This window comes from Zootoca vivipara, chromosome 14 (genome assembly GCF_965207765.1).
Source record: "Zootoca vivipara chromosome 14, rZooViv2.hap1.1, whole genome shotgun sequence".
NCBI lineage: Eukaryota > Metazoa > Chordata > Lepidosauria > Squamata > Lacertidae > Zootoca > Zootoca vivipara.
The window spans coordinates 20,280,998-20,290,832 of NC_142597.1; the positions used below are offsets into that span (position 1 = coordinate 20,280,998).

General features: G+C 46.9%; 1 long non-coding RNA gene across 1 annotated transcript; it reads left to right on the plus strand.

The window, feature by feature from the left end:
- Positions 1 to 637: 637 nt before the first annotated feature.
- On the plus strand, positions 638 to 6,320 carry LOC148683521 (uncharacterized). Its single transcript, XR_015946976.1, has 2 exons — positions 638 to 4,206; positions 4,245 to 6,320. It is a non-coding gene; the product is annotated as an uncharacterized LOC148683521 (long non-coding RNA).
- Positions 6,321 to 9,835: the final 3,515 nt, after the last annotated feature.

A 9,835-nucleotide genomic window follows, 5' to 3' on the forward strand; every position in this document is an offset into this window, starting at 1 on the left:
GGGGGGAAAGAGCAACAGCCAATGCTTCTACCAGTCTACTCTCTCCCTTCCCCGCCCCCTACCTCCCCTTTCGCGACCTGGCTACTCAACGTGGGAGAGAATCGCATATCCTTTTATGTTTATGTTTATTTTTTTAAGCCCCGGCCAGTGGAAATCAATAGTGTTGTGGCAGTCTCCTCTACAGCGAGGCGTCTTTCCATGGAATTTTCACAAAAGACCTTTCTAGTTACATGTCAGAAAGGCGAGTTATTTATTCTAATTTCCTCTCAGCCTGTCTGAGCAGCAGAAGCATCTGCCTGCCTCCTTGGCTCTCTGCCCCCTCTGGGAAATTCATAGCGATGAGGTATTTGCGCCCCGGAATCAATGGTGTGAAATGAATTATTGGCAGCTTTCTCGAATCGGAGCTGCTGATTTTTCTCTGTAGCTGTGGCTGCCTCGGCCCTGCTGAAGCTGGGAGCTGTCATCGTCAGAACCTGCAGTGACCCAGCCTACTGCAGAAATGCTCCCAGGAAGCTGTGTTTCAGCACAGCTGTGATACTAGTTTCCTTGATCTAGACTGACACAAGCAGGATACTGGCTGGAGCAGAAACGTTATGGCTCAGAACATCCATTCCACCTCCCTCTCTCTTTGTAGTATAGGGTGGCAATGACCAGGGCCAGAATAATCCTGGTCAGGCCACGCAGGAGAGCAAGAAGAACTCCATTTTGTATATTCAATTCTAAATCTCTCTGTTTACAGGCACAGCATGTTTGCACATCTAATGCAAAGATCTAACCACACACAGCACTTCTAAGAAATTCTAGCATAAACCACAAGAGCAAGAGGATGTAGCCCACCGCAAATTATAAGTAGAGCACAACCACAATTGTGCCTGTAAAATTCCACATAGACACGTGTATGAAGGTACCAGGTACATAACGCCACCTAGTAGAGTTGGGCGGGTGACTTTGCATCTTGGGGTGCTCTCTCTTGATTGGTTGATGAAGTACTGCAGAAAGGCTGATCTTCACTTCACTCTGTCAAAAAGGTATAAAAGCACTCTGTGTATGCCCATGGGTCGGGCAGAATGAGGAATGGTTTTTTTCCCTACTGCTCCATATTGTTTTGCCGACAAACCAATAATAAAATTGTTCAACTGCCTGAGATTTCGTCTGGTCAATTTGGGAAGCCAGTCATCCACCTTACATTTCTGGTGCCGTGACTCGGATGAGGGCATTTCCCTGAACCAGAGGCAGTCCCCTTTTGCCCCACTGGACAGGGCGCAGATTCCTAACGGCGCCTCTGGTCTGGTGCACACCGGCAGACTTTTTCCGGAGGATCAGAGGTGGCCCTTGAGTTTCCGTGCCCTGGACGAAGAGGCAAAAGGACCGAGGTTGGAAGGGAAGAACAGGAAAAGCCGGCTGGGGTAAGTAGAAAGGGAAAAGGTACCTTGAAGGGAATTGGCCCCCTTTAATGAGGGGAAGGGAGATCCTGATCACATCTCCAGCGTGTTGGTAGTACTCAGTTAATCAGAGGTCAACTGGGGAACCAGGCGCTTTGGGTAAGAGGCAAAGGGAGGAGGAAAATGTGTATGTTAGTAGTCAGTAGGGAGGAGGTCCCCTGACAAATAGACACTTAGGAAACAAGGAAAAACTGGGAGGTAGAGTGTGGTAAAGTGTCCAATGCATGGTATGTGTGGCAAAGTTTGCAGTGTGTGCTGTGAATGAGGGGATACTTTACAGGGCCATAAATGGGAGGAGTATGGTCAAGAGGAGGGAAAAATGTGATTTCCCTAGAATTCATGATAGATAAATTCAGAATGCTATAAAAGAAATTTAATTTACAAGTCCTGCCAACAACAAGTTCAGAGAAAAAAAAGGTGGTGGAAACCAGTATTCCCCAAAGAGAAGAAAGGCATTGTGAGAAAGAAGATGAAGAGAAAGGCAGTGGTTAAACAGCAACAAATGATGGCTCAAGGACCAGTGAGGAACCAGAAGGGGTTCAAATGTCACTGGTGAAGGTCAGTTGCTAGGGAAAGGAACCACTGGACCTTAAAGGACGGAGATGTCTCGGTCAATGTAAAAGAGGAAGGAAGAGTGTTCGGAGAAAGATGGGACAAGGGGGTCCCAGCAGAAGAGAGTTCATCGGTTTGGCAGGCATGGCAAGGAGCCATGGTCAAGGTGACTTAAGAGTTACCTGCATCTGGACTTTGTTATAAACATAGGCACCCAGTATTCTGTTTTTAAATATCCTTGAAACAGCACCAAAAAGCCAAAAGAAGCATCAGACTGATTTTATGCCTAAAAGGGCTGTACAAACAGACAGCGGATTGGTTCAGAAAAATCATCTCTGCAACCTTTAAAATGCTATTCACCACACTAGAAATGAGGCTACCGCCGCACAGGATACTGACAAAATGCCAGTAACGGTGCTCAGAAAATGTTTTCATATGCTTCAGCTGGCTTCAAAAGAAAAGAAAAGAAAAAAATCATGTACTTAAGTAGTTCACAACGCAAGAGACAATAGATTTTATTTGAACAATTAACATCTTTTCCCAAGTCCTGTTGGAGCTGTGCAGATTTTAATTTTGGGGAAACTTACAAGAATGGGGGAAAAGAGACACTTGAGTCCTTCTAAAAGCAAACTATGTTTAAAGGGTTTTACCCTCCTACCTGCAACCCCATTTCATATGTTTTTGTGACAGCAACGTTGGAAAATTTGTAGAACTACATATTTTAATGAAATGAATGTTTATCAACTAAAGAATTCAGGATAAGGTAGAAGGAAGTTATACTGAATGGAGATTTGTGTGTAAAGACATTGTCTGTTTGAATCTAACACTACCATTGGAAGACAGGCTGCGAAAAATCTCAAGCAGTCTCTCAAACCTCCGGCAGAGATGTGTGGCGTAACCCCCCTTATTTGGTTACACAAGCGATTCTGCATGATTTGTATTTGCACAACTTGCTTTCTCCTGCAACCTGCACTTAGAGACTGTGGCTGTGCCTGGCTGGTGTTGCCATTTCGGACATTCTATTGTGTGACATTGTGTGACCAAGACCGTTGCTGTGAAAGTAGGGAGAAAAAGATGTTATGCTTTGGAGGTCCACGTTTCAGCTTACAAAAACACTACTGCTCTAAATGCTTTGACTTTAAAAAATTTTATGTCTCACGGAAACAGCCCGTTGCTACAAAGCAGCTGTAAGTTTTTTCTTCTTCTAGAAACCACAAGACTTTGCATAATTTGAAAAACAGGCTTCAGTATCCTAGCAGAACTCAGCCGTCGGCAGCTGGATGGGAGGCAAATACGGATTTAAAGGACCCCTCCTTAACCCTGCACATGCATGAAGTTCTGTGGAAGGAAAGAGAAACCACGGGGAGATCCTGAAAGATGGACCAGACGTGGAATCCTGTTGCAAGCCTTGTGAAATTCGGCAAAGACTGCTGTAAGGCACTGCTGCTATATCCCAGAGATGACTTCTGTGTGCCAGACACACCTCAATGTCCAATACGTGGGACGCACTACCTCGGAGAGTTTGGTGGTGGACTAACCAGCAAGAAGTTCTAAAACAGCAGCGGCAGCTACAAGGACAATCTCTCTCTCTCCCCCCTCCTTTGTTTTTTATCTACAGGAAATCACTCGAGCGAACAGCGTGTAGCCTTGCGGAGCCTGACACGATGGTTCCAGCCTGACGCTAGCGAGTCCCTGAGTGAATCCTTGAAGGAAGGGAGACGAGACCCTCTTCATTCCTAGGTGGTGAGGTATCCATTCCATCCGGTGAAAGTGCCTGAGATGACCCCCTGGATCCACACCCTGCTGTACCTAATCAGGAGTGGGTACCCAGCGCACGGTGCACCAGTTTCCCCTTGCAGCGTCTGACCGGCAAAAGACGCCCAGCGCATGGGAAACCGAAGTAGCCCCTGCTGTGACACTCCGGACGCTGTCACTCGACGCACGGGTTGAGGAATGTCCATCTTATGCAGCACCAAACATCAAGGAGACAAGGAGACGCAGTAAATCTTAGACCCTTATATATGTATGTATGTATGTATGTATATTTGTATGGGAGGCATCAATTGAGTGGGATCCACAGTAGAAGTCTACCTGCCCCCAAAGCAGTATCCTTAATTTGGAAGGAAGGGCAGTGTACCTGCCTCACTTGAGCGAACAGACCCAAAACAGTTTCAGAAATTGAACCATGGGGTGGGTTCCAGCAACTCCCTAGGTTATACAGATATGGGGAGGGTTCCAGCAACTCCATAGGTGATACAGGGCTATAGCTGGGTTGGGGATGTAACTGGAAGAGCTGGCCAGGTGCACCCCTCAGTTCTGGCTTTGGAAATGATGGGAGAAGCTTCTGGTAGCCCACTGATATCTAATGCAAGCCTCTCCTGATTCTGGCAAACTGGAACAATAGCCATTCTTTCTGTAGCCAAATGCTCAGCTAGGACAAACCTCCAATTGTTATATATATATATATATATTCCTGGCCTTTAGAACTGTGTAGGAACTTTTGAAACCCACTGATTTGCATTGAAGCCCAGTACTGAGCTGAGAGAGAACTGTGTATTTTCCTGCTGACATAAAGTTTTGGAAACAGTGGCTAAAGCCCCTTGGCTTTTAGATTTCCAGCAACTATAGTATCCTAGTATCTCTGAAGACTAGTGTGGCCATTATAGATTCATGGCCCACCTGAGAGAAAGAACCCTTTGTTGCCAAAAGTCTGTATTGCGATTTTTTTGTTGTGCCTCAAATGGAAATGCAATGTAGTAGAAAGTGGCACTTGTGCTTCGACAAAAATGATGTTTGTATAATGCAAATATGTGTTCCCAGTTAGGTCTAACACGAAGGCTAAAAACTTCAACAGAAAATGCTTAGGAGTTATGGAAATAGATTAATCAAAAGCTGAACCAGGCTTAAATTCAGCAAGCATTTTTACTCTGCTTTATAGCATCAAGCTGAAGCAGGAAAAAAAAAACTTTCATGGTTATTTTACACTGACAGTTCTGCAGACTGAATGCCTTAATCTACAGGCTCTCAGAGTTTGTGTATAGCCCTATGAATTAGCTGATGGTGTCTATCCTAACAATGAATTATTATTTCCCCCTTAGGAAAGATTTCCAACCTCATGTGTATGTGTGGTAGCACTTTTAAGAAACTGTTTAGTAATGCACGTTATTCATTTGTTTTAGAAACACTAGCTTGTATACCTTAAGTTAAGAAGTTTCAAAATGAAGGTCTGAATGTGCCAGGTAACAAAATGTAGGTCTGTTTGTGAAATATTTTGCTATTTGATTTAAGTAAAGCAATGTACTAATGTCTTTAATGACTGCTAGTTCCTGATCACAGCCGGAGGTTCCTAGGTATTTTAACTGTTCAGTAGAAAAGGCAGCCCCCACCCCGAAGTTATCTATCTGCCTTGCACTATTTCCCTGGAAGTCAAAAACCTAACATTTGAGCAAGCTTCCAGTTAGCCTTCTTCTGCCCTACATACTTCTTTGAAGCCCAGCAATCTTCTGAGGGCTCTTAAGTCTCTCAATACAGCTTCTGGTAGCCCTTCTGAGACAAGCTGAATAACAAGCTGGGAAAAGTCAGCAGAAGCTTCCTCACTTACTTTGCTCTCTGTTGCCCATCCTTTGGCCTAACATTGGAGCATGGGAAGCTGCTGGCTCCTCTGTAGAATCATAGAGTTGGAAGAGACCACAAGGGCCATCCAGTCCAACCCCCTACCAAGCAGGAAACACCAGGAAACACTGTAGTGTGTTGGGTCAATCAAATGGAGATGCAGAAGCAGACCTGTTCTTCATCTCCATATTGAAGAGGAGGGAATATAGGGTGGCAATGACCAGGGCCAGAATAATCCTGGTCAGGCCACGCAGGAGAGCAAGAAGAACTCCATTTTGTATATTCAATTCTAAATCTCTCTGTTTACAGGCACAGCATGTTTGCACATCTAATGCAAAGATCTAACCACACACAGCACTTCTAAGAAATTCTAGCATAAACCACAAGAGCAAGAGGATGTAGCCCACCGCAAATTATAAGTAGAGCACAACCACAATTGTGCCTGTAAAATTCCACATAGACACGTGTATGAAGGTACCAGGTACATAACGCCACCTAGTAGAGTTGGGCGGGTGACTTTGCATCTTGGGGTGCTCTCTCTTGATTGGTTGATGAAGTACTGCAGAAAGGCTGATCTTCACTTCACTCTGTCAAAAAGGTATAAAAGCACTCTGTGTATGCCCATGGGTCGGGCAGAATGAGGAATGGTTTTTTTCCCTACTGCTCCATATTGTTTTGCCGACAAACCAATAATAAAATTGTTCAACTGCCTGAGATTTCGTCTGGTCAATTTGGGAAGCCAGTCATCCACCTTACAGTAGATCTCTGGTGTGTTTTTTTATTATCTTACCCACCATGAGCCATTGGAAGTGAGTGAAATCAGAGCTCAGGTATAACACTATCAGCCAGTGATGTGCGGTGAAATTTTTTGTAGGGCCACAGAGGCACCAGCTTGTGAGGGCGATTGTGGGGCCCAACATCGCATGTGTGACGTTGTGACATCCTGACATCACACATATGAGCATTATGCCTCCCTCCCTAAGCTGGGCAGAAGCTTCTTGGGCTTTGGGGAGTAAGCTTTAATACTCTAATTTACCAGGAACATTAAGGAACTAGCCTAGTCCCCCTAGTCCATTGACCGCACACCGCACACCTATCATATGAATGCAGAGTCACAACTTGCATTTTTTGTTTTATAAAAGCAGAATTTATATACCAATGAATCCTATATAATAAAGTCCCTATGTCTCTGCATCCAGATTCCCTGTGTCCCGTTTTCCGCGCTACTGAGCATGTGCCCCAGGGACACAGGAATTGGACGCAGAGACTGCACGCACGCACACGCACACGCTCACGCTCTCCCCACCCCCACCTCCACCCCTCTGCCCTGCACTGGCTCAATAAACAGTTAAAACAGAGGCCACCAGGTGGAAGGCAGGAGCAGGCAGCAAGGCCCCTAAGCAGGGCAGGCCCTCTCTCAACGTGCCCAAGGGCCTGAGGAGGAAGCCAGGACGACCAAAAATCGAGGCCCCGGCCTCTCCTCACCAACAGGCCCAAAATGGAGGCCCAAGCAGCGCAAGATAAAGCAGGCCACCAGTGGAAGGCAGGAGCAGGCAGCAAGGCCCCTAAGCAGGGCAGGCCTCTCTCAACGTGCCCAAGGGCCTGAGGAGGAAGCCGGGATGACCAAAAAATCGAGGCCCCGGCTTCTCCTCACTAACAGGCCCGAAATTGAGGCCCAAACAGCGCAAGCAACTGGGAGACCCCCGCTGGGCCGGAACGGCCAGGAAAGGCGCGGGGAGGCCACCAAATGCTCAGCGCCAACCGCGGGACCCTCAGAAAGCGCCGGGGTGGGCGCAAGCCCCCCAGACGGCAAAGCTCCCTCCCGGACGCAGCAGGCGACTGAAAAACAGCCGCGGAGGCCAACAAAAGTAGCGGGAGCCACCCCCAACCCCCCGAAAAACTGGGCGTACACCCCAGAGCAGCCGCCCGGGCCGTCCAGGAGCCAGAATTCGGCCACTGGGCCCTGGCAGCAGCAGTGCTATTGACGGGGAAAAATTAGGAACCAAACGGCAGGCGCAAAAAGCGCACAAAAACAGGGTGGGGAGGGATCCGCACTCCAAACACAAGCTTCGGAGGGGGTAAAGGAAGAAATACCCCCCGCACCCCCCAGCCGAGCCCGGGCTGTAAAGGTAAAAAAGGTGGGGGGACTTTGGCTTGGGGTTTGGGAACAGGGGGGAGAAAATTAGGGATAAATTAAGGATCAAAGGGAGGGGGGAGGAACAATCAATTAGACAAGGAATAAAAGCCCCCCACGCGCCGCTGCCACCGAAAAAGGCCGAATGTTCTAGCGCCCGTTTATTAAACGGGCTGAATGGCACTAGTTGTAACATAACCTTAAAGCAGCTTATTAATTTACATGTCTTGCAGGACATTGTTCCTGTTCTTGTGGTTCAGGAAGTCCAGTCCCCATTTTTAGCAGGGGGAAAAAATAAATTCATGCACGGTGTGCCTTAATCTTCACAAAAACTTTTAAAGCAGTTATTAACAGTTCATGACTGAGTGGGAACTTCAACCCAGTCGCAATCCAACATTCAATGCAAGTGTGCAGGTGATTGGAAAGGAGGTTAGGTTGATGATAGTACAAGTACAGTTGTAGCTTGGAAGTCAAATGGAATCCATTCCGGAAGTCCGTTCAACTTCCAAGACATTCGCAAACCAAAGCATGGCTTCTGATTGGCTGCAGGAAGCTCCGTCGGATGTTCAGCTTCCAAAAATAGTTCGCAAACTGGAAAAGTCACTTCTGGGTTTGTGGCGTTCGGGAGCCAAAACATTCGAGAACTAAGCTGTTTGAAAACCAAGGTACGACTGTACTACCAATAGCCATTTGCCAGAGCCAACTTTTCCCTGACAAGCTGGAAACCTAAGTAACGTTTCCAAGAGCTCAGTTTCAGACAGAACATAGAAATACTGAGTCAGACTGCTGGGTCATGTAGTTTAGTATCATCTACACCAACTGGCAGCAGCCAAAGGTGCATTTAGGGCAGGGCGACTGGTTCCTCTGCACTGGGCACTGGGCCAGGGGGGGCACCACAGGACACTACAGCTATGATGTAGTGCACATGCAGAACAGAAGGCAAGTGGCAGGGGGTACCATATGTTGACCTTGCACAGGGCACCACTGAAATTTGGAAGACCAAAGTCTGCCCCCCTGCAGCAGCAATCTGGAGCTTGAGACAAGGAGCCTTTCCCAGCCCCGCCTGCAGATTCTAGGTATTGAATGCGGACTGTCTGCCTTGGTCAGACCACACCTCGAGCAATGTGTCCAATTCTGGGCACCACGGTTTAAGAAGGATATATATTGATAAGCTGGAATGTATGCAGAGGAGGGCAATGACGATCAAGGGTCTGGAAACGAAGCCTTATGAGGAAAGGTTGAGGGAGTTGAGTATGTTTGGCCTGGATAAGAGGAGACTGTGGTGAGATATGATGGCTATCTTCAAATATTTAAAGAGTTGTCACATAAAAGATGGAGCAAGCTTGTTTTCTCCTGCTCTGGAGGGCAGGACCCAAAACAATGGCTTCAAGCGGTGGACTCGTAATCTGGTGAACCGGGTTCGTGTCTCCGCTCCTCCACATGCAGCTGCTGGGTGACCTTGGGCTAGTCACACTTCTTTGAAGTCTCTCAGTCCCACCCACCTCACAGAGTGTTTGTTGTGGGGGAGGAAGGGAAAGGAGAATGTTAGCTGCTTTGAGACTCCTTAGGGTAGTGATAAAGTGGGATATCAAATCCAAACAAGAAAGGAGATTCCGACTAAACATCCAGGAGAGCTTTATGATGATAGGAGCTGTTCAATAGTGGAACAGACTCCCTCAGATGGTGGTGGACTCTCCTTCATTGAGGTTGTTAAGCAGAGGTTGGATGACCATCCATTCTGGATCCTTCTGTTGAGATTCCTGCACTGCGAGGGATTTTGGACTAGATGACCCATGGGGTCGCTTCCAACCCTACAATTCTATGATTCTATAATTATGCCCAATTCAGAACATCCAAAGAGAGGAACAAACAATCCAAACTTGGCTCTGAAGCTTACCTGTCTGCATTCCAGATTAATGTGTGTTGCCATATTCTCTCAGCTGTCAAAGAGTAACCTGCATAAATAGAAGTTACTAGAAGACTTGAAGTTGCTGATCAACAGATTTTGTGCATGAGGGAGTTCCTTTAAGGAGGCTGCCCAGCAAGGAAATAGCATTGCATCCCTTCAAATGTTAAAGCTCACCCAGAAAAGAAT